The 25,185-nt window shown below is 41.2% G+C and overlaps 1 long non-coding RNA gene across 1 annotated transcript in view; it reads left to right on the forward strand.

Moving 5' to 3' along the window:
• Positions 1-25,185, forward strand: part of LOC133484650 (uncharacterized) — a 76,096-nt gene that overhangs the window by 23,852 nt on the left and 27,059 nt on the right. Inside the window, exons 2-3 of the long non-coding RNA XR_009790455.1 lie at positions 15,249-15,337; positions 18,476-18,643. This is a non-coding gene — a long non-coding RNA (uncharacterized LOC133484650). The remainder of the gene's footprint in view (positions 1-15,248; positions 15,338-18,475; positions 18,644-25,185) is intronic.

The following is a 25,185-nucleotide window of genomic DNA, read 5'->3' on the forward strand; positions in this document are numbered from 1 at the left end:
CCCCTGTTTTTTTCCCCGACATCATTTATGATATATTAAAAAAAAGCAGCACCAGTAGCACCTCAGTGTGTTTAATGCCAATATGATTGTCTTCGTCTGGCGGGATCATGTATGGTTATAATCGGTGGCAGCTGAGTGCACATGTTGCTGGGGAAATATGTTTTCTGCATGCTTTGCCGCACAGTACGCCTGAAACTGCGCAGCACTCTTTGAGACACATTTTAATTGCAAAAAAACCTGCACATACCCTCATTTTTTTCTGAATCTAATGTTGAATGCTAACATGCTAACATATAGCACAATAGCAACCTGCTTGGGCCCATAATGTTGATTTTTAACATCTTGTTAGACAGGCGCTAATGTTCTATAACCTACTGACTGAGATTTAACACATGCTAACATGCTAACAGACAGTATTATGTACCATGGTAACAACCTGCTTGGACGTGAACTGTTGATTTGCGAACATCTCGTTGGACAGCTGCTGATGAGCTAAAGCATACTGAATGCTAACAGTTGGTATGCTACCATACAGCATGCTAACAACCTGCCTGGAACTACTATGTGCATTTGGGAACATCTCGTTAGACGGGTGCTAATCCATACTGATTGAGATTGATCAAATGCTAACCTGCTAAGAGATGCTTATGCCTGTTGAATAAGATCACAATTTACAAACGGTGAGTTTGCTAATATATACTGTAGCAAGATAGCAACCTGATGGGTTGAACAGTGTCATGCTAACAAATGTTTATGCCTATTGGCTGAATGCTAACATGCTTAAGTCAATTTAGGTTGGGGGCTGATTGCTAACATGCTATTAGCCTTGAGCCTACTGATTGAGGTTGAATGGCAGCATGCTAACTGTTGGTTTACTAACATATAGCAAGCTAGCTGAAAACAGAAAACACTACCCCAGACCAATAGTCATTTTACATAATCGAATAGTCAGAATCACAATCATCTTTATTGGTAAAAAAAGGAATTTGTCTCTGGTAGCTGGAGCCACTCTAGTATGACAACAAACAGCCACTATGACAAAATATACATTTTGGACATAAAAACACAAGTAGAGAGAGTCATCGAGCAATGAACGACCTGGAAAATTGGACTTGGAAAATTGCTATCATGCTAACAGTTGGTATGCTAACATAATTGCAATCCCGCAACTTGACTCGAGAATGCAGTTCAACAATAAGGATTTTATGTCATGCCATTTTGTCAGGTAACTATTGAGAATGAGAACTCATCAAATGCTAACATGATACAAGATACCAACCTGAGTACAGGGCTATGGCAAACCAATATTGACTGTCTCATCTTGATGTTTGGTGAGGTACTATTTCAAATTGATAAAAATGCTAACCTGTTAAGTATGCTAACATAGTACATGAGATCAACCTGGTTACTGAAAGAAATAAGGTAGATCGATGAAGATTTTACATCCCGTTTCGTCGGGTACTATTTTAATTAGATTAAATGCTAACATGCTAACAGTCGGTATGCTAACGTAGAACAAGATAGCATCCTTACTTCTATTCTTATCCATTTGTGCTTTTCAAGATGACGCAATGTATTCAACGCAACCTAAAACCTCCATGTTGTGCGTGTCTGTCTTTTTTTGTGTATGTGTGAGAGTGTATATTTGGCATGTGCAAACACACACAACGCCCATTGTGCTTACCTTCTATCGGCTGCTTATTTTGTGCCGGACCAAACCCAAAGGCAAATGTTTAGATTTACTGCGTCCCATCCCTGATGTTGCACACACCGGCTCATATGGATCTCCACCGCTTGGGTCAACATTAGCTCGTGGGCGGCTAGTGGATCAATACTAAGTCTCTCTCTCTCTCTCTCTCTCTCTCTCTCTCTCTCTCTATGTCTATCTCTATCTATCTCTCTGCACTCACATTTTATCACTAGTTGTGCTTGTGAATAAGTCATTTCCCACCCTAAAAGACTGCATATAACAGGACAGCATACATGCACCTTTTGCACGGCAACATTGGTGCTAACGACAAGTTGGGTTTTGCGTTAGCACGTTGGTCGAGGTTTTTGGACTACACTGAAGGTGCGGCCCACGTCATCGTTGTTGTGTGGACACCCATGATGGTGGAGTGCCTCAGGGCTGGAATGCCTCCTTCCCTTTATTGCACCTTATTGTGGGTAAAAGCACAACGTAAATGACTGTTATCTGACAGATGTAGTATGTGCCAAACTAAATGCAGTATAAAGGCTATTCAATTCACAATTAATTAATTTAAATTTAAATAATGTATTGAATTGTGAAAAATAATAAAAAATAATTCCATTTAACCTATGTAACCATCATGTGTTTCAGGACAAATTTCATGACGTTTTTCGTTATCGATGGCATTTTTTTATTGAATAGAATTTGTATGATATATTTTTTGTATTTAGAATTATTTTGTGGAATTTCTATTTATTTATTTTGATGTAAATATTGATTTAATATGGTTTTAATTAATGTAGGGAATTTCAATGTATTGAATAGATTTTTATTGCATCCATTATTTAATTGTATATTTTAATTTATTTTACAGAATTAAAATTGCAGCTAGACCGAGCTGTAGGTTCGCTAAAATAGACATAACGACGACACTGGTTAAAAGAGCTCAAAGTTAGTGACAGAAATGTCAAAAAATGTGAGAATATCCCCGGTCTCCCCTACTGTAATTTTTAAAATGTATTTTTGAATTAAGTTTGTATTTAATTCTTGCAGTTTTGTCCTTTTTATTTCATAACAAAGCAGCGAATTGAAAAGTCCAATAATACCAAGTGATACAAAATGCACCATTATTAAAACGCCATTTATTAAATGAAAATGCCATAAAATAATTAAAAACGTCATGATTTACATGAACGGGTTGAATATAATTAGCAACTATTATTTTTTACACTGTAGTTAGTGTAATGCATTGACAATTTAATGAATCATTTGACATTTTAACTAATCCATTCATATTAGATTATCAGACAAATTGTAATTGACAGTTACTTCCATGAAATAACTGTGATCAGCTCGTGGTCACCATGTTTGCAAGTTTGTGCTCAGCTTCCAAACAAAGTGATTAAAGTGTAATTCGTGTTTGAAGGACAGTTCTGGAGGCCAATGGAGATACATGTTAAAATGTGGCATTATTATTACATCAGTTGTTCGGCTACACGCTTAACCACGGTGACTCACTTTCACCAAAACGGCGGACTTAGGTTGATGATTTAGCTGCATCAAAGTTCCCAATAAAATGATTAATTTTGCTGCACAGGGCAGAATGTGGCAATGTGATGACGTCTTGTGTCTTATATGGCATGATTAAAAGGGGCTTTTATGGTTACAAATTGTTACAAATCATAAAAATGTGAGGCTCCAATTACTGACTAATCACGTTCTAGCAAGATATAAGCCGCTCCCAGTTTGCAGTTCAAACAAATGTTGAAGTAGACAAGATATTTAACAAAATGACCAGAAGGGATGATGTGGCATTAAAGATTCACGCGCCTGCGGGACGTAGTAGACCCAAGGCCCGGTGTCTCAGAATAAGTCTGCAAATTCTAGAAGACCCTAAGTGGTGTGTGGTATGTGTAGGGGGGAAATGTACTTTTTGTAATCCCCGGATTAGCATAGCAACAAGCTAATGGCCAGGAATGGTGCTCGTTTCACCCGAGGCAACATGGTGGGTGGGGAGGCGGGGCAGTTGGTTGGAGAGGTTGGAGTGCTTTGGACCACCATCTGCTAAGGAGGTGGGAAACCACGCTAGGACGTGACTCGGCCCCTACTTAAGACAATGTTGTTAGCGTTTACGTCTGGAAAAAAAAAATGCTACCGTTGTAGGTTGTTTATGTAATAATAAATAACATTCTATTTTTTTTCTTTTGAGGAAAACTAGTTTATCATCATCATCGTTTTGGGAAATGAATGATGCAGTCGTAACAGTGGGAACAGTCTGAACGAAATAATTACCTGTATGCTGTATAACAGTTTCAATCTCTTCTTTTTAAGAAAGTGTAATATCGACAGTTTGTCAAATGGTTACCGTTGTGCTTGTCCGCATCTTATGTTTAATAAAAGGTAGACAACCTAAAGAAAACATTCAAGCTGTTATGTATGATGAAGTATTTGTAGAATGCGTGTGGAAAGGAAAACACTTCAACGTCCTTAAAATCCAAAATACTAGGGTCATCATTCTGATATTTCAGGGGTTGAAGTGGGCATTCGTAGAGATGTCCACATACATTTTGGTGACGATTGTAGTTTTGAGACATTAAGCTACGTTAAGCTTTTTCTTAATAGTGAGCGTATAGAGGAGTCTCAAAAATGTTCAACTCCAGGAGATGTCACGGAGATGTCTCCGCAAGCAGCGGAGACTTGAGTCAGCATCAGGTCGCCAACTAGTTTCCAGGCCAGTGAGATAGGGGTCTAATTGTTGGTGTTTACACAAATGGCATTTTCTTCGCTGACTGTACCTGAACCAAACCCTGACCCTTAAAACCAAGGCACCTACAGAACTGTGATTTGTGGAGTAACGTTATGCCACTATTTTGATCCGATATATCGAGAATCGTATCATCGGTTGTATTGTGACGTTTAATTGTGACACTAATATTGTGTCATAGTGTCTATGTGCCAGTCCTGTGATTGACAGGTGATCAGTCCAAGTTGTTTCTATAAAATGGATGGTGAAAAATATGGGAATAGTTGAAATCCATGTTCTTCAGATATTATATGTCGTATTGCGAGGTGCAGAACTCCACTTCGGGGGCTTCTCGGGTTCCCTCAGTGGAATCGTCAACGTGGTTTGATCCCCAGTCACCACACGGATCATCTTTGTGTTCACGCAAAACCCAAAGAGGCAACGATTACAACCGTTAAAGCTGCGTGTTGGCAGCAGCAAGTGGAAAGCAGGCCTCATGCGAAGGCGAGAGCACGAACTACTACTTCTTTGTTGGTTTCTCCTCTCAGATGTCATCCCAGACGCTCTCGCAGCATCCTGACCAGAGACAGAAGTTTGAGGCTGTACTTTAGCCGGCCGATTATTTATGTACCAGTCATGAGGGCCAAAACCTCCAGCGCAACTCAAGAGCCAGATGGAACGCAGCGGAGAGAGCGTCACACTCCCATGATTCCTCACTCCGCAAGCACTTGCGAGCGCTCCGTGTTGTGCTAACATCAAGGCTTTGGTTTGTTTGTGTGGTAACGCTTTTGAAGGACCCCTGGAAAAATAGCAGCTTAAAACCAAAATGGACGGCATCCTGTTTCTTTTTAGGCATTGCTTCTTCAGACCTTTTTGTGGGTCAAGTCATGATAGACACGTCTACCAAATTTCGTGTGGTGAAATGAAACTGGCTTCAGGGGCTGAACTTTTTCATTGGATAGCAATCAGACATCTCTTGGCCAAGTTTGTGTTTGGAAGATCCCTGGAAATAGCCTGAAACAGTCACTTCAGACCAAAATGGCTGACTTCCTGCGTCTTTTCTGGCTTAGCTTCCTGAGACTTTTTTGTGGGTCTACTTATGATAGACATGACGAGCCTATTTTATGTTGCTAAGTGAAACTGGCTACGGGAGCTGAATCTTTTTCATGTCGCACAAAATCACTACGACACGTGCGTCTTTGAAGGATCCCTGCTCTGGAAATGGCCCAAATTGGCCACTTCCAACAAAAATGGCTGACTTCCTGCGTCTTCTCTGGCATGACTCCCTGAGATGTTTGTATAGGTCTACTTGCAATAGACATTCCTACAAAATTTCATGTGGCTAAGTGAAACTGGCTTCAGGGGCAGACATATTTTTTGATTTGATAGCATTGGACACAAAATCTGAATTAGCCTTTGAAGGACCCCTGGAAGTGGCCTACAAATGGAAGCTTCGAACCAAAATGGCAGATGTCCTGTGTCTTTTCTGGCATGGCTTCTTGAGACTTTTGTAGGTCTACTCATGATAGACATGCCCACCAAATTTCTTGTACTGTATCTGAAGTGAAACTGGCTTCAGGGACTGAATTTCCCCCTCAAAAATCCAAGCGGCGGTGGTTGCGCCATTTGCATGATAAAAACATTTTGAAAATCAAACGTGAGATGGCAACTCATCCGTGGTATCAGACTACGGCTGCATTTCACAGGAAACGCGCGTCGTTCCGCGAGAATCCATAAACGGCGTATTCCGATTGACAAAAGAGAACTCAAGCAGCATTGCGTTACCCTGGCAGCTTATCCCGTTTCAGCCTGCCGGAAAATACACCATTGCTGACAGAGAGCCTAATCCAGTGATTGGTTTTACCTTATCGCGCAATTTAAGGAGTGTACACTTCTAAGCTGGGCGGATTGAACCCCTGTTCGATACAGGTTTGCAAAACTGAATCTGTTGAGCCGCCAAGATTTGATATGGGTATTTAAAGCTCTGCGCGGCATTAACTGCGGAGCACAACAAATAGCCTGCCTTTTAACTGGGCCAGGGAATACCAGGGCGAGTTGGGATGCAAATTGAAATGATCCGAGGGTGTAACGGAGGAGGCGGAGGGTGAGATTTGGATGACGAGGAGGCTGACTCAGACTACGTTGACACGTACACAAGTTTGCAAAAGCTCATTTTTTTCAGTACCCTTACGTTGAAAACCTTTGTTTTAAATCTCATCCCACGTAAAAAAAAATGTGTTGTTTAATGTGTAGGTGTCAAGCAAATATTAAACAAACATATTAATCGGGGTTCAATCCCCGGCCCCGCCTGTGTGGAGTTTGCATGTTCTCCCCGTGCCTGCGTGGCTTTTCTCCGGGCACTCCGGTTTCCTCCCACATCCCAAAAACATGCATTCATTGGAGACTCTAAATTGCCCGTAGGTATGACTGTGAGTGCGAATGGTTGTTTGTTTGTATGTGCCCTGGAACCTATCCCAGCTATCATCGGGCAGGAGGCGGGGTACACCCTGAACTGGTTGCCAGCAAATCGCAGGGCACATACAAACAAACAACCATTCGCACTCACATTCACACCTACAATTTAGAGTTGTCAATTAACCTACCGTGCATGTTTTTGGGATGTGGGAGGAAACCGTAGTGCCCGGAGAAAACCCACACAGGCACGGGGAGAACATGTGAAGTCCACAATCTGAGATCCACTTTAACATTTCAAATCAAAGCTGGCATTCAGTGTAGTTAAGGGCAGTCACTTCACACTTCACAGTCGAGCGGATCAGGCTTTGAAGAGAGCTTGGTCTTGGCCCTGACAATGCAATGGTTTGTAATCCACACATAGCAGGTAAGGAAATGCTTAGATTTCACTGTTGTGTTAATCCACGATTTGCAGCGAGCAGCAGAGGAAAAACGGGAAACTCGCACTTAGTTGATGTTGTAGAATCACAGAGACCGGGAAACAGACTGAGCAGGGCTCGTGGTCGAAACAGAAAGCTGGTTGAACAGCCACATGAACAGGCGACCATGAGCTGGCAGAATTCCCTGATGTGGGTCAAGGTCAGAAGGGCGGCCAACCAGTCAACAGGAACCGACAAACTTGAGAACTGCCGGTCGTGGACGGGAAGAGTTCACGCGGTTGCGTTCTCTGTTACCGATTGCATCATCAACCAGGAACTGATTCTGGCTAGTAGCGCCTGATTGGGTGGCCAGTAGAACGCGATTTGCTGACAGATTGGCTAATGTGACAGGAAAAAAATGGCACAGTGTAACAGGAGCAGAAAGCAGTCAATGGCAAAAAGAATGTGCTTTAGAACTGATATAAATATAAGAACACGTTAGCTCCGGTTGCATGAAATCCTTCAGCAAGTGCAATAAATGCGTCAGCACTGAGGCCTACATAAGAGGCCATATTTACTTCCATCAACACACTGCGCCACATGACGTCGTATTTTGTGCGCATGCGCGTCACCTTACAAGTCACATTTGTTTTTCTAATGCGAACGACGAGATAAAAAGATGGGATTGAACAAAAAAATCCCAACTGGATATCATATCAGGACATGACAAATAGTCAAAGACACAAATACATGAAAACACTCTCAAGGAGCTGCTGCAGGCCACCACTAACAACTCACTCGGCCTTAAAGGCACGCATCCAACACATGAACACTACAGTACGTACATTCAATTAGACCTCATGAAGCCAGTTTATTTATTTCCATTTTTTATATTTCATTGTATTGTGTTTTTATATAATACAGTGCTATTTTTATTACAAATGAGGATCAAATGAAATGGTTCCGTTTGGGGGGGGGGGGGATTGGAACGGATGAATGGCATTTTAATTCATTTAATGGGGAAAATGGATTTGATAAATGAATAAATTGGGACAGGAGCTTGGTCATGAAAACGAATTCAACTTGTAGGTCGAGGTACCACAGTATTGTATGTATATGATTTCTTATATAACGAACGTTGAAATGCCAATGATGTCATCATGTGTGCTAATTTAGCGCTGTAGCTGCTAATCAGCAGGCGGACTTAAGGAGAACGTGTAACCTGTGTGCTTTTCATCACTGTAATTAAAAGGGAATAAATGAACACTGGACATGAGAAAGAAAGAAGAACGCTCGTTAATCAAGTGTGGAATGATCCTCCCGAGCAGCCATTTTAATTGCCTTGCTTTTCTCCCCGGCCCGGGCAATAATTCGGTTGTTGGTGCAGGCGGGGGCGGACGGCAGGGGTGCAGTGGCTGGTGACTCACGGCGGCGAGTCGATGTGAAGACTATAAAGAAAGCAGCTCGCCTCTCTCGTGGGGTGTGGTGAGCTTTGAAGGGCTTTTGGCGTACAACTTTAAAGAGAGCGACTTTTAAATCCGAGGATATACTGTTAAAGCTCACGGGAGGCTTATTGTTTTCAAGGCTTCCACGTATAAGCGCAGTTAACCCTGCCCATGCCGACGAAGCTCGCAGCGTGCTCATTAGAGAGCCGTCATCATCGGCCGGGGCAGCTGCGATGCATTCGCTGACTGCGTGATGCCTTTACTGACTGACATATTCCTCTGCTGTATTTGACTTATTTGTATGACTTTATAGCTCTTAACCCACTTTGCTAGTTTGCCATATTTCCTCAAATCGTGTTCGCTTTTTGATATTGAAGTAAACCACACATTTACTTGCCTTTATTTGGCCAAATCCTTGCATGTGTGTGGTTGAAGCTCGACACGCTCTGGCCCGAATTGTTAGTGTCTATCCATAATGCAGTCGGAGAGGCCACTATTTGCAGTATATAAACAATGCTGTGCAAAAGTCTTCATCTCCCACTATGCCTCTGAAAATTGTCATTTCGATCGCAACTGGACTGTTCTGGTTGTCTTAGAAGACGTTTCACCTCTCATCCGAGCAGGCTTCATCGGTTCATGTGACGAGGTTTAGTCAGGAGGACTCACGAGCCTGAGTTGATGTGGAGAAACTCAACTTGGAGCAGAAATAGTTGAGCAGTTGGACCGCCGCAGACCAGTGGCGAGGTGTGCTGTGTGCAAGAGAGCGAGAGGAAGACCAAAGACAAGGTTGATGGATATAGAGGGAAGACACGAGGACAATTCAAAAGACAGGCTCGCATGGAAAAGGAGAACGGCAGAAGCCGAAAGGAAAAGAAGAAGAAGATGATGATGATGATGAAATTGCAATTGTACACTGAAAAACGTTGTTCTTAAACTGTTGGACTATTTGCTCACGGAGTTGTTCACCAAGTGGTGAACCTCGCACCCATTTTTGCTGAGCCTTTCGGGGATGCTCCTTTTATACCCAGTCATGACACTCACCTGTTTCCAATTCACCTGGTCACCTGCGGAGTGTTCCAAACAGTTGTTTGTTTGTTTTTTTTTTAGCTTTCTTCAACTTTCCAAGTCTTCTGTTGCCCCTGTCCCAGCTTTCTTTGGAACGTGTTGCAGCCATCAAATTCAATATGCGAGAATATTCGCAAAATAAACAACCAATAACGTCCATCACTTTGAACATCTTGTCTTTGTAGTGCATTGAATTGAATATAGGTTCAAAAGCATTTGCAAATCATTGTATTCTGTTTTGATTGACATTTGATACAACGTCACAACTTTGTTGGAATTGGGCTCTATACTACAAAAGTGTAAAAAGCGTGGGCTCAACATCCGCTTACACAAACGCCTCAAATAGAAGAAGACTTTTGCAACATGACGACTGTGAAAAATCTCACTTGAAACCACCAAGCTCAAGACTACTATACTCTATATGTACTGTACTGTACTGTACTGTTTTATACCGTATACGGTGGTCTCAATTAACCCACAAATAAACACCTCAGGTCAAATGACCTAGGTGATTGAAACAACAGATCTAGTGGTCCACTAAGACTTGCGCACAGTACCGTATGTGGAGTATACGGAAAATCCTGGCGTCAATTAATCGCGGCTGTCGCCCACTTCAAAAAAATCAAACAGCTCACCTCCTATAAATGCCTTCCTTCTATTTCATTATATTGTAGCGTTGCTTAAACGGCACATCCATTGGGGCACGGTACTGTCCAGATATGATTGCGTGTCCGCCAACATGATGTCATCATGCGCTTTCTACTGAATGTGCGCAAAGAAGAAAGTCTGAAATGTCTTTTTAGTTTTTCTCCCACCTCTTCTTCATCCAATTTCATTAAAAAGGGATCAGCAGTAACAAGCGTGCACAAACCTATATTTGAGTCATTTTTTTCAGCATATCCACAAAAAGTTAACAAGCACAGATGTGACTCATTTCCTCGCCTTCTTTTCATTCACATTGAAATAATAAAATAGCATTATTCCATTAGCACGTGCAAAACTCTTAACGGTGCCCTCAGTTGACACTTCTCTCCGCTGCTGATGTCTCATTTTTGATTCTTTACGTTTGAGCCTGTGGCGTATATGATTGCTTTGTCACGAACCGACCTCACCATTGATCCGTTGGACTGGAGCCGGCTTGAAATGGAGTTCAACTGGCGTGGTGGTGTCTTTGCTTTTAGTTGGACTACACGAGACTAGCACACAAGGGGACCTGTACAAAAACTGTTGCATCAAATATGACACAGTCGTAGACGATCGTCTTTGAGCATCTACTGCCAACTAAATCATATTACCAACCGCTTTAGAGTAATTCACATTTTGTGAGAATTTTCCTGTTGGAGTTCGTCAAAGTACGAGCAACGAAATGGCTGCTTCTGACCAAAACACGGAGTTCCTCAGACTTTTTCGTGCTCCCTGTTGCGATAGTCATGACTGCAAAATTTGGTCTTGCTGAGTGAAACTGCTCTCCTGGCCGAATGTTCTTTTATATTTAACTTTCCAAAATCTTTTGAGAAAATGATCAGATTTGGACTTGTTTGAGTTCTGGAACATTTTCACTCAAAATGGCTGACTTCCTGTTCAATTTTGGACATGACTGCCCAATATTTGATTTTATTTAGTTTTTTTTTGGATTGGTGAAATTTGTGGGGCTCTTCCTCAAAATGATCAACAAACTGACGTGTACAAGTCCGGGAATTTTTCGCCCAAAATGACTGACTTGACTAAAACTGGCGTTGGGAACTAATTTGTTCTAACTGTTGAAAGACTCTTAAAAATGATCATGAGCCTTTACACGATCAGGATTTTTGGGGCCGATCACTGATCAGCGAGTTTAAAAAACTGATCACCGCTCCGATCACAAGATGGAGCAATGTGTCTATTTAACGGGATGCGGTGATATCGAAATGCAAGATTTTATTGCAGTAGTAGTAGAGCTAGTGCAATTGTGAAAGACCAAATTTGTCTTGTAGTCTGATCGGGCATTACGTGTTGTCTGTCCCACACCGCGGATGTGTTTTTTTTTTTTTTTAAATACCTTTATTGGTGGTCATATATTTACAGGACTACGTCAAAAGACGTGACAAGACTAAAAATAAACTAGCTTTTGGATTCAAATATACTGTACACGACGGTGACGTGGGATAAATGTATTTTGCGGAGCCGATCAATGACGTCATTGATCGGGTCGGCGAATTATAACATTAAAGCCGATCAGCATAAAATGCAAATTATCGGCCGATACCGATCAAGGCCGATCAGATCGGTGTAAAGTCTAATGATCATCAAACTTTGACATCATGCTCCACCCACATTAGCGATGTAAGCAAAAAAGCTTGGCCATTTCTGTCTCGGATAGCTGCTTCAGATTCGGGCTCATTTGGGCAAATTCTCGAGTGGGAGTCGGCCAAAGCACGAGCATTGGAGTTTGCCCGAAACAGCTGCTAATTTTTTCTTACTTTCCAGGAGGCGCTACTATTTGGGGTGGTCATTCTCTGGACTCCTACGAATATATTTTCACCAAGACACATGTGCTTGCAAAAATTGCCAAATTTCAGGCATTTTGAGGTCCCCCGAAATGGTCATTCATTCATCGAGTTCCGAATTGGGCGAATTTCCTCACAGGAGTCACTAATGTCTGAGATCTTGAATTCACTCAAAATGGACGACTTCCTGTTCAATTCCAGGCAAAGGTCCTTGAGACTTTTCCGTGCGTCTTGTTACGATAGGCACGTTCCCCCAATTTCGTGTCGATCAGTGAAACTGGTATCGGGGGCTGAATTTTTTTCTAACATTACATTGGGCGCTACAGTGTTCAGGACCCCTACAAATATATATATATATATATATATATATATATATATATATTTTTTTTTTATCAGGAATAAAAACACCTTAGACCACTTTTTGATGAATTAGCCCAAAAAATCTAAGGTAGCCATAATGCAACGTCTCGGTGCTGCTGTCTTGCATTTCAAACGCATTTCCATTGCCATGCACAGTGCAGCCATACAGTACCGTACTGCATGGAACTAATGGCGCATTAAACGTGACCCTCGCGCTTCATTTAATATGCCGCTACTTGCTTGGTCTTTGTGTCTAATAGACTCCCCATTCTAATCTGTGCGCCGTGTTTCCATTAAGCGCTAATGCGGCGAGAGCCACTCGGCGAGCTCCGAGGTTAAGGACCTTTATCTGAGGCGTGGCTGCTCTTTTGTTGAGCGGCGTTGCACGCCGGGGGCCCGACCGGCTGCCTGCGTGTTCACCGCCAATAATGTCATGATGAATTGTAAAAAAAAAAAAAAAAAAGGAGTTCTCAGTGTATGAGTTCTGATCAGTGGCGGGCCGGCCGCGCGTTTGGTACCCGCTGGGCCTTCTGTGGTCTTCGTCGTTGGTCTTCATGATCATATTCTACTGCCCCCCGGTGGCCAAGTCGCGCATACCAGATGGAGTCGCAATTAATTAATCATGAATAATTCTTTACATTGGACACATTACACTGACACGGACAAAAAAAATAAATAATAATAATAATAAATAGCATGCGTATGTGGTACAGGAAGTACGGCGGTCAAGAGAAACGCTACGAAATGAAAAGAATAGACTGTTGGGGGAAAAAATGAATGCATGGATCTCATCCACTTCTTCATCTAAATCAAGGGTGTCAAACTCATTTTTGTCGCGGGCCACATCGCAGTTATGGTTCCACCCATATGATTGCCTCATATTATTACATACACACAAATGAATGGATAATTACTTTTGAAATCAGAAGCCAGTAAAAACGGTTTGTTCAACTACAGTATGAATCCATTTTATTTTAAAAGGGGGGTTGGTAACAAAAAATGCTTGCAATGTCTTGCAATTTTGGTATGTTAGCAAGAAACACAAAGTCGACGCACTCTCTCGCGGGCCACGTAAAATGACGCGGCGGGCCGGATCTGGCCCCCGGGCCACCAGTTTGACACCGCTGATCTAAATGCAAGCAATTGCTCAACTCAATCCAGCATGCAGAAGAAGCTTCCTTTGGATGAGCGACGGTTCTCCCGCATTGCACAAGACATTCTTTCTTTGCGCACAATATATTGGCCAGTCCGTCCATGCGTGCGCTTCGCTCGCTGCCACGGCACGTTCGCCTTCAGAGGCCTCGACACTTCTGGCGCGCGCGCAAGACGGATGGCGTCGACGGGTGTTTAAAAGAAAAAAAAAGAAAAAAAAGAAGATGAAGTAAGCAAAGACAATAATGTCCTGCTGCAAATTTATGGAGCTGGACGTGCAAGCGCAGCCGCCGCAGAGCCGCACGCAGCAGACAAGGAGCGGCGTCAGTTCTTGGTCTTCTTCTTCTTCTCCAGTTCTTCTTTAGGGCTGCAATCAAATACATCTCAATTAGAGCTCCCTCGGCCCCTCCTCCCCCTCGTCGCAATAATTCCCACTTTAATTTGATGGGCTCAAGACACGCAGGAGCCTTTTATGAGAAGCTCCGCGAGATGTCAGCTCCCCAGTGGACAATCATCCACTCGGCTGGGCTTCTTTTCCCGTGCCATAACAAATATGTATGGTTTGTTTTTTTATGGTGTGTGTGTGTGTGTGTGTGTGTGTGTGTGTGTGTGTGTTTTTCTTTGTTTTCATTTCTGCTGATGTTATATGCATTCTTATTAGTAGTAAGTAGTTTTATTTTATTTATTTATTAGTAGTCATTTTTACCAACGCTATTAATTTCGAAAATTGTCATTGATAATCTCAGTTTTTATTCCGATTTATTTCCTTCTTAATGTTACAAATGCATGTATTTGATTATCTTTATATATTTTTATTTTTATTTGTATTAAAATTCATTTCGTAAATATGTGTGTATCGTGTGTTACGTCTATTTTATTAGAATTTTGAAATTATTCTGTCAATTATATTTTCATGTTAATTTTTCAAACGTATTTTGTTTATTATCATGAATTAGAATTTGTATCTAATGTTACGATTCACATCCATTTTTGTGTGTTTATAGTATAGATTTTTAAATCCATGTATCCTTTACTAGTATACATATTTTATTATTTGGATTTATTTGTATGATATTCATTTGTTTTGTTAATCTTTAAAATATATTTGTCTCTTTATTTTTTATTCATCTTGCAAATGTTTTTATTTTTATAATTTGAATGTATATTTCCGTATGTGTATTTTGTTGTTCTTTATTTCGTCTTAATCATTTGTATTTTTAATTTGTATTTCATGTATTAATTGTGTAACTATAGTTGTTTTATTGTTTGTATTTGTGAATCCATTTATTTTATTTTTTTTTGCACAATTTCTAAAATGTATTTTCGCATATGACCGTGAATAGGATATTTTTTTTTTTGATTTGACCCTATGCACACTTTTTTTCATGCCGTATTTAATAATTAATTTGAACGCGTTTGAGGAGATTCTCGTGGATTGATTTGAGTGAAAATAATAATTTAGCATGCAATTTCTAGTGTTTCGTTTGTGCTTGTCATCTCGTGTGCTGGGCCATGCAGCAGTTCCCTCGAAAGCAGGCGTCACGCGCCATCTACCGGCGAGTGAGGTAACTACATCGCCACTTCTTCCCCACATCAGCATGCTTGCACATTCCCACACAACCTCAAATACTCCAGATGTGTTTTTGCCAAATAATAAACAAATATAATGATACGTGGTAAATATAATCTGAATAATGGTGATGTGTTTGTATTGAATAATCCTAATAATGATGACGATGGGCTGAAATTGCTGCATGGAATCTTTCGTCCTGGCAGAGAGCCAGGAGGCCTTTGTGAGAATTTTCAAAAGCTTGGAAGCAAATAGTCCAAAAGCAGCTGAGCTTCATAACCCACGTGACCAGTGTGATCACATGACCCCGCTGCCCCCCCCGGCCCGGTGATCAGTCCATAAAGATGGCTCCCCATCTGTCTCACAATCATAAGAATTAAAGTTCTTAAGATTAATCATTATTTTAGAATTTGGGTTAAAGTTTTTTTTCCATTGATAGTAATTAACATTCTTGGATTGCAATTTATAGTAATAACATTCTTCCATCATAAAGTCCTTATAGATTGGTCATTAAAGTTCTTAGATTGATGATTAAATGATTAGAATGATTAAAGTTCAGACCTTGATAAAAATTTGAATTCAGATTGATATGCGAGTATTTTACGATTAGTCTGTTAATAAAGTGGAAAGGGAAGTTCTTAGATTGGTAATGATAATAATTCAAGTTGTCCCCTTGATAATACTACTCATGAATAAAATGAAAGTCCTCAGACTGACAATAATAATAAGGAATTTTGACACTTGAGTAGTCCGTAAGTCCATCGAGAAAGCGGACATAAAGTTGTTGGATTGGTAAGGATAACAATTAAAGTTGTTAGATTGAAAATAATCCTAAAAGTCAAGAGACTGGTAATCATAGTCGTGAAAGTTCACATTAAAACGACGAGTCCTTTTGTAAACTCTAGAGAACATCATACCAAGTAAACCAAGCTGTTGTACTGGAAACCATAAGAATGAAAGTTGAAAGATTGGAGATCGTATTAATGGAGGTTCGCATTAACATTCCAAGTCCTGTTGTCAACTCGAGAGAAAATCATTTCAAGTCATAAACGTTGTGGTATTGGAAATGATAATAATTAAAGCTGGCATTAAAATGACAAGTCCTACTGTAAACTCTAGATAAAGGTCCAGGCTTAGTGGAAAAACAAGGTGGTCCTCAGGTGGGCGTCAAACCCTCCAACACCGGTGTTGGCCGACTTAAGCGCTAGGCCACTTAACTACCTCTAAGCTTTGCTAGTGATCATCTCATTTATCTGGGATTATTGCACGGAATTTACTCTTTGGTCTCCTTCCAGGCCCAAAATGTCAAGTCCAAAGCGGCGTGTGTGCACTAGCTTTGCGGCGTAAGACCTCGGCAGATCCGCCGCAAAGCCGCTCGCAGTTGATCTTTGGGATGGAGCGTGAAATAAATAAATCCTCTTTAGCAGATCAATATTCATCCTGTTTAATGCGCCGGGCCAAAACCGGCGGATCGGCGGCGGGCCGGAGCGACGGGAGCTGACGTACAGATAATCGTTGAAGAAGAAGCATCGATGGCGTCCGGCAGACACGCTAACGCCGTTAGCACGTTAGGGCCGAAGGGGGCCTAACAAGTGTCTCGTTGTTATGCCAGCTCCCTCTGCTCTGCTTCTGTGTAGCGTGAGCAAGAATTGGCACGATTGGTTTGGTGTGTTAAGATACTATGCCAGTTCCAAATATATGTTCAAACGGGAAAAGAACAAGCCCAGCCCAAGACTTGAAAAAGGTTGACATGGCTCAGTTGGACCCGCAATGTTACAGAGGGTCAACGGACCATGCCAAATCAAAAATAGTTGAAGTAGTGTAAAGTAAAAAAAAAAGAAATGAAGGTCAAGGCCAGCACAAGATTCCTAACATCTTATCACGGGTCAGTTTGACCCACAACATAAATACATGCCTTTTGCAACCAATATTCATTTTTACATCATTTTGTATTTCATTGTGAATTAGAAAGTACAATGCACTACCACAAATTATAACCATTTAACATGGGTCAAATTGACCCGCAACCTACCTGTTATGTTGTCGGTCAAATTAAGCCATGTTTGGAAATTAGATAGCTTGTGCTGGTGTTGTTGTTGTTTTTTAATCTTCTTATCATTCTTTTAAAATGTACATGCTGCTATTTTTTTCACCATGCCATATTAACCCTGTTGTTAGGCATCGGGCCAAATTGACCCATGTTAATATTTTCTGAATCCTTTGCTGGTCTTGTTCTTTTCTTGTTTTTTTAGGATTAATATATATATTTTTTTAAACATGCTTTATTAAACCTGTCGTTAGGTAGCGGGTCAAATTGACCCAGGTTAATATTTTCAAAATCTGCTCCTGGCCTTGTTCTTTTATTCTTCTTGGATGCATGTACTATGGATACATGCACCAATGCTCCATCCGTACTTTTTGAGGCTTAACGTCATAATTTGACATGATAAAAGGACATTAAAGTCGATCATTTTGATATTTTGCTGATTTTTGGAGCAGTGTTTTGCGGATTACGAACAAAGGGAACTTGAAACCAGCGATGTGAAGCTGGTGCACAGCAAAGGAGAGATGGTGGTGGGTGCGGGTGTCGGAGGGGGCGCTTGACAAAAGGGGTTGTACTCACTCACTCGGAGGATTTCAGGGGGCTCAAGCAGCTGAAGAGGCTGCGAGAGTAAAAGGGAGAAGGGGGGGGGGATATTTGGCGTTTCTGACTTCTCCTGAGCAAACAACCCCTGCGGGGATCTTTGAGAGCCATTAAAATAAACAAAACCGACAAAAAAAAGCAAAAGGGGGGCGGGAGGTGCATTGTGGACAAGAAGCGTGGCCTCAGGGTTGGAAGGCAACTCAGGGAAAGAAATATCATCTTTCAAACAACACATTATTACTATGATGATTGTTGTTGTTGTTGTTGTGTATGCCTGTGTGGGCCCCCAAAATGGCTCCTTAGGACGGTCCTGAGTCCTGACCCAGTCTTCATGGCTTCGTTTATGTTCCTCAATGCAGTTTTCTTAAGTAGCCACCAGAGGGTGGCCACCACCCTAAGAAGAATTACTTTGTGTACTTCAAAAAAAAACCTTATAAGAATTGTCATTTTCTGTATCCCCCCCCCCCCTCCCCCCAACATTTTCTTCAGGTGTGTCAACCCGTGGTGTACATTCAGCAATTTAGAGTTCGCGAGGCGCACAATTAATGCTGATTGGCCCAATTACCGTCAAAGGAGGCGAGCCTAAACACAAACAAAGAGACAAGAAAATGGATTCTAATGGATTCTAATGGATTTAGAGGGCCTGAGATTTGGGATGTGAGTATTAGTGACACACACACACACGGCGAGATGCTCTCTGTTCAACTGCACTCCTTGCAATAATTATCAGCACTGCTGCGTTTGGGAAGGAATGTGTTTGGTAGTTGATCATGTATTTCAAAGTGCAAAGAAGGAAAAATTGGGGTTTATAAAAAGTAGTGCACAGGTCAGCTGCGATGTGTCTGCCAGACCACTAGAGACTGAACTGCGTCCATATAAGACCACAAAAATGTGAATTACACCCCCCCCCCCTCTCCAAAAAAAAACATAAATTAATGCAGTGCAACAGAAGCAGTCAGATGGACATTTAGCATGATTGTATTGGGGGGGGGAAATACACATGCGTAAATATATAGAAAACATTGGCAGTGTTATATTACAATTCATTTCCATTATTTGCAATGTTGTTTGTTTATTTAATTATCGGTATTATTATTTTATTGTATTTCTTATTCATTAATGTTATATGTATTTATGCTTTTTATGTATTATTATTATTATTATCTTCATCATCATCGTTGTTGTTATTGTTTTGTGTGCAATTTGCTTTTGCAAATAATATTGATGATCAATAGACTGGAAAAGACAAACATTTAGAAAATAGAATTATTGGTCAAAGACATATTTAGATTATTTTGATGTGCTGTGAGGGTTCATCAGGTGTGCTGGAGGAAATGATCCAATTTCTGTCAATTGGTCCATTTGGACGACGTATAGTGACAGGCAGAACAATAATAAGGGAGAGTTTGTTCATAAAGCCGCTTGCTCGTAATTATTATGATGCATTCCATATAGCTGGGTCATTTACTTCACCAAGGTTACATTCAAAAAGCAATGAAGTAGTCAAATAGTATTTACTGCAGCAGCTGCTGCTGACCCACTTTAGTTGTTTTTGTAACTTCACTTTTTTTTGGGGTCTACTTTCTTTGGCAAAACAGCAGGGACGCTGACTGAAATACGACGTGAGCTCACTTTGTGTCTGTTTGTCTTTCTGCGAGGCCGATTGAACGTTGTTAAAATGCAGAGGAATTCAATGTCAACGTGCGAGAGTGTAGCGACGAGTTTTTTTTTTAGCAAGAGTAAGAACTTTGCAGGATCTCCAAGCTGAACAGGTTGAGAGGTTGAACAGAGTCGATGCGTTTCCTTGCATGACTTCACGATTGGGAACATTTCATTTTTGGTTTTTTAAAGCATTACATCTGGCACGTGCACAGACATTTTTGGGGGCAGGCAAATTCATACAATTAAGAAAAAAAACAAAAAAACGTTACTATGTATTTAACTTATGTATTAATCTCTGTTGACACAAACGACGCATTCAATAAAACAATTAACAAAGGAGGTTAAGGGAGGCTCCAGTGGACATAAAAAGTCTACACACCCCTGTTCAAATGCCAGGTTTTTGTGATATAAAAGAAATGAGACCAAAATAAATTGTTTAAAAACTTTTCCCACACCAAAATTGAAACCCAAAAAATATATTTTTGAGGGAGGAAGCAAAACTAAACACCTGAGTAAATTTGTTCTCACAAGTGTGCACACCCTCTTATAAATGGGGATGTGGCTGTGTTGAAAAGTAACCTTGTGTTAAATGGGAATCAGAAATACTTACCTAACTACCTACCTCACACATAAAAAACATCATATTTGTAATGTTAATGAATCCTGGTAGTTATTTTCTCTACTGTATACGTACATATTGGTTGGCTAAACACATTTTTGACATTGTTTTTTTGTTTGTTTGTTTTTTGCCACAAATTGCACAAGTGACAGAATTAAGACTTAATTTCTCTGATCCGGCAGCTTCCCGAGATGGAGGGCTGTCGTTAGCTCCCTCACGAGACCTTCCGTCTCTGCCGCAGAGCTAGCGTAAGCCTTGCTAAATCACTTTTAGCTCTGCCGCTCAAGCTGTGAGAAAGCGCGTTAATCTGGCCTTTTCGCGCCGGGACTAAGTCATCGACGGTTTTCCCGTCCGCTGTTAACCCGCAAACGCGGCGGCGGCCATTTGGAGGTTTTGGGTGGTTACTGTTCTTTTCACCACTGGCTTTGCGGAGATCATCTGAAACGCAAAAAGACACAAAATCACACAAACACACGCACGCCCGTAAAAATATGCAAAAACCACGCGTACACGCAAAACACAAACACATAGACACACAAAATATACAGAAAAAGCTTACACACGCACACACAAACACACTAAAATGTACACAAAAATATCCTCACACACGCAAAAAACACACAAAGCAAACAAACAAAAACAAAAGAACTTAAGTGCACACACACAAAAACACACGCATATGAAACTACACGCACAAACACACGTTAAAAAAATATACACATGCATAGTCGCATATATACAAAATACTCATACAGGAACGCACGGGTACAAACAACAAAAAGATCCATAAAAACACAAAACCAAACCTACACAAAAAAGAACAAAACATACACACACACGCACACAAACCAAACACACACAATCAGAAAAAAAACCTACATGCCCAAAAAATACACATGCATAAAAAATACACATGCATAAAAAACAAACACACACACACAAAAATGCGTACAAAAACAAAAAACACACTGACACAACAGACACACACTGTGTGTCGCGTGTCACTGCGAGTTTTTATTTCCACCAGCGGGATATTTTCCCACATTGCAATCAATCGAGTGCGTGAAATGAGATGAAAATGTTGTTGGACGCTCACGCCGCCGCGAGTAAAGACATTTACGACAACAGCTTCTTCAACAAGTTGTCACTGTGTCCGGTCGCGCTCCTAACTAAGAGTCATTTCCAGAAAAAAGCAAAAAAAAAACCAAACAAAACAAAAAACACAATGGCAAACCGAGGAAATAGATAGAATAGATAAAAATGAGGTAAAAGGAGGTAGGTCACTGTTTTCAATCGGCTTTTATGCGTGTGGTAGCTAGTTAAGTAGGTAGCTAGGTAGCTAGGTAGGAGGCAGGACGGCAGCGGTGTGAAAGGGAAGAACGGAAAGTCGGAACCGTCTCGTGGAGTTGAACCCCCGACGTTCACGTCCACTGCGCTGTTGTGTTGAAAGCAATTGTAACCAACGTCACCAAATGACTCGACTAAAGCAGCTCTGGTGTGGCAAAACTCTGCGAAAAACACGTTGGGATAATAAAAGGATAAAGAGGCATATCTCAAAAGAACTTTTCATCGCTAAACATGTGAGACACGGTCAATACACTTTGATGGATTGAATTCGTCCATGTTTCGACGGACGATACGAATAGCCAATAATAATGCAAGTGCGGTGCGCTGAACCAATCATGTGGCATCAGTAGAACCGCAGCAAGTTAGGTTGATGCACACAGCACATGAAGTGATTTGCAACAGGCGCCAATGTCTCTAACTACTTTGTTTCTTGTGAGACTTTACAAAAGCAAAATAACTCCACACTGCCAAACCTCTCGGGCTTTTCTTGTCAATGATGTTTATTGTGTTTTTCATATCATAATATATATATCGATATCAACTAAATGGAAAAAAAAGTATTGCGATGGGATTTTTTTTAGTGAGGTTTGTACACAGTCAGCAATCAATTTGACTCATAATTGGCATAATTACCGCTTTGGCCGCTTTCCGGTCTTGACAGCCTCGTGTTCGGTTTCGGCTGAGAATTTTCATTTCAGTGCATCACTTGGAAGGATGCCTCTATTGAAATGAATGGAAATGCCATTCATCCGTTCCAGCCCCCCCCCCCAGATACCAGCTCATTCTTTTTATAAGAATACTAATAAGAAATCGCATTCTCTAATATTGTACTGTATAAAAAAAATAAAAAAAAAAAAAAAAACATCGTAAGAACATATATAATCTTCGTAAACTTCAACAACTGGGAGTGGCATTGTTTTACTCTATACTGTCACTTCCTTGACCTCTTGGCCAGGTCACCCTTGCAGAAGAGATCTTGATTTTAATGTTTTTTTTTTTTTATCTTGTTCAATAAAGATTCAATTAAAATGAAGCAGCTTGAAGCAAGCACACTTTTTTTTTTTTTTGCCAACTGTTCACATTCTGCCAAACTGCAACCGTTAACGACTCAACGGTGTAATTCCAGACGTCACATCCACTTGTCTCTACCTACACAAGCGCCTAATCCAAACAAAGTGTCCTACATTACTTGTAGTGCCTCGCTCCAGAAATGTTCTTATCAGCGAGCTCGTGCGGAATACGGTCGGAGGACATCCTGCCTTATCTGAGCACTCATCGAGACACTCCCAACGTGTGGTGCTGGGGGACGACTCCTCGCCTCGAGTAGACTGGACATTGTCAGGCGGGGGGTGGCGGCCAGGCTGGAATGTTGCCGCGTTGGTCTTATCAGTCGTTAAAGCGGCTCTGGACCCCCAGGAGGACGACGACTCAGATGCTCCCTTTTGTTGCTTTGCCCCCCTGCGCCAGAGCACCTCCAGCTTGGCAGATTTAAAGCTACGGTGCAATGCATTAAGTGACTCTTGCGTGTTACTGAGGCCTGATTTATTTGCCTTCTCCACATCTGAACGGCCTCCCTTAGGCAACATTCTGATTCTCAACATAGTTTCCATGCAACAATCATAGTAAACCCAAGTGACGAAATGAGTTGTGAGCCAGGGGCCCATAGTGTCCCAAAAAGTGTTCCAGAGTAGTGTAAGGTCATGGTGACCAAACGTGCGTGAAGCTCTGCAGCATCCAGCCAATCAGTGTTCGGGATTAAAATGTGGATTGTAAAATCATTGTGAACTTTGACGAGCAAAATTAAATTAGTGTAGAATGCCAAAGACGGTTGTTTTAAATAAAAACAGGAGTCCTATTAGGATAGAATGGGATTTTTGCTTCGCGGCACGTCATTTTCGAGAAATCTGATGCAGACTTTTGTTATTTTAATCCCATTATCAATCTAATCTCGGCAAAATTTACGATAATTTGCATTTACTTGTACGGCAGATGGTAGCCAATCAGAAAACCGAAGAAAGGCATTTTGGGAAAAGACACTGAAATGGGGAACTGACTCCTAAATCCATTTTAGTAATAAAAAAACATTGAATTAATAAATGAAATTTAATAGTGGGAGAGTGCGATTATTATTCGATTATTCGACCAATAATCAATCGGAGAATTGAATTCTAAAAAGATTCGATGGTGACAGCCCTAATTTCAAATAATGTCATTTTGTCGTTTGATGTGCAAAGCATTTGATCGACGACAATCAAGGAACACGGCACCGATTAGCCGAAAAGTTGCAGGAAACTTGGACAAAGTTGTGCATCATTCGCAGGAGATCAGTTTGGCGTGAATGGATCGCAGCGTCGCAAAATCCTGCAGGGATGGAATGGGATGAGTGAAAACCAAAGCTAACCAAGGCAAGTAATTGCTAGTTGATCAATTGTGCCGAAACTTGAGACTTTTCTTGGCCAGACTCAAAAGTTGTTTTCTCGCAAACAAGCGGCGCCGGATTTTCTCTCAGCTGTGATGTTGCCGCTATTTTCCCTCCTCTGGGTCATCGCTCATCCCATAATCCCTTGCTCTCACTCCTCTCTCCCTCCTCCTGTGAGCGAAGGATGAAATTAGTCGCTAAGTCGGCGACTTGTTGCCCGGCGTGGATTAGCGGTCGGACGTGCTGACCCCTCAGAAAGGCGGTCGAGGAAGCTCCCCCTTTGCCCGTCTAAGGACTGGCGCTGCGACGTTGTTGTCGGGTTACCATGACCCCGTCGCCGTGGCGGCGAGAGCTCGACAAACCCTTGAGTAAATCCCGCAGCTCATACTCAATCTGGCCTCTTCCTTAAAGTCGTCACCGGCGGAATTAAGACAGAAAACCTGTTTATTTCTCTTTCTCCTCTACAAATAGATTTTCTTTAATTTCTTATCTTTCTTTTAAGTTAAAGTTATTGTGATTAAGGTACAACAAAAGGGCTTAACCTGGTTTAGTGAGGAAAGTTTTTAATTGAAGTCCTGCCGAGCGTAGGAGGCAACAACAGAGTGTTACGAGGTGTGAGGTGTTGCAAGCGCCAACAAAAGAAAATACCCCAAAATGGATCATTTGTGACAACTCCTTCATCCTCCTGTCCTTTGGTAGACCAAACAACATGTTTATTGGTCAACTGGACACAGGATATAAAAACTGTACAAATAAAAAAATCGATATTTTGAAATACATGATTAAAAGAAGAAAAGAACCGAAAAAAATAATGATTTCATTTTGAATAGGTTTTAAAACGGGTCAACAAGTAACAACTTCTAATTGGCCGACTGACGTCTGCATCACTTGAGGAGCTCAAAAACTCGGTAGACTTGTATTGCAGTATTTCGCAATTTATTGAGCCAAGGCACATTTTTTACTTTGGAAAAATCTCACGGCACACAGTCAAGAAGAACATGTCACAAAAACGATTCTGTATACACCGAAATGATGACAGAATCGTCTCAATCTGCTCGCAAATTGACTTGCTCAGTGTGAAATGTGGGCCTGTGTAAGTGAACACAAAGCTGATTGACTCGCAGGACTGAATGGCAACTACAACTACAGTGT

The sequence above is a fragment of the Phyllopteryx taeniolatus genome, chromosome 10, assembly GCF_024500385.1.
Source record: "Phyllopteryx taeniolatus isolate TA_2022b chromosome 10, UOR_Ptae_1.2, whole genome shotgun sequence".
Classification (NCBI taxonomy): domain Eukaryota; kingdom Metazoa; phylum Chordata; class Actinopteri; order Syngnathiformes; family Syngnathidae; genus Phyllopteryx; species Phyllopteryx taeniolatus.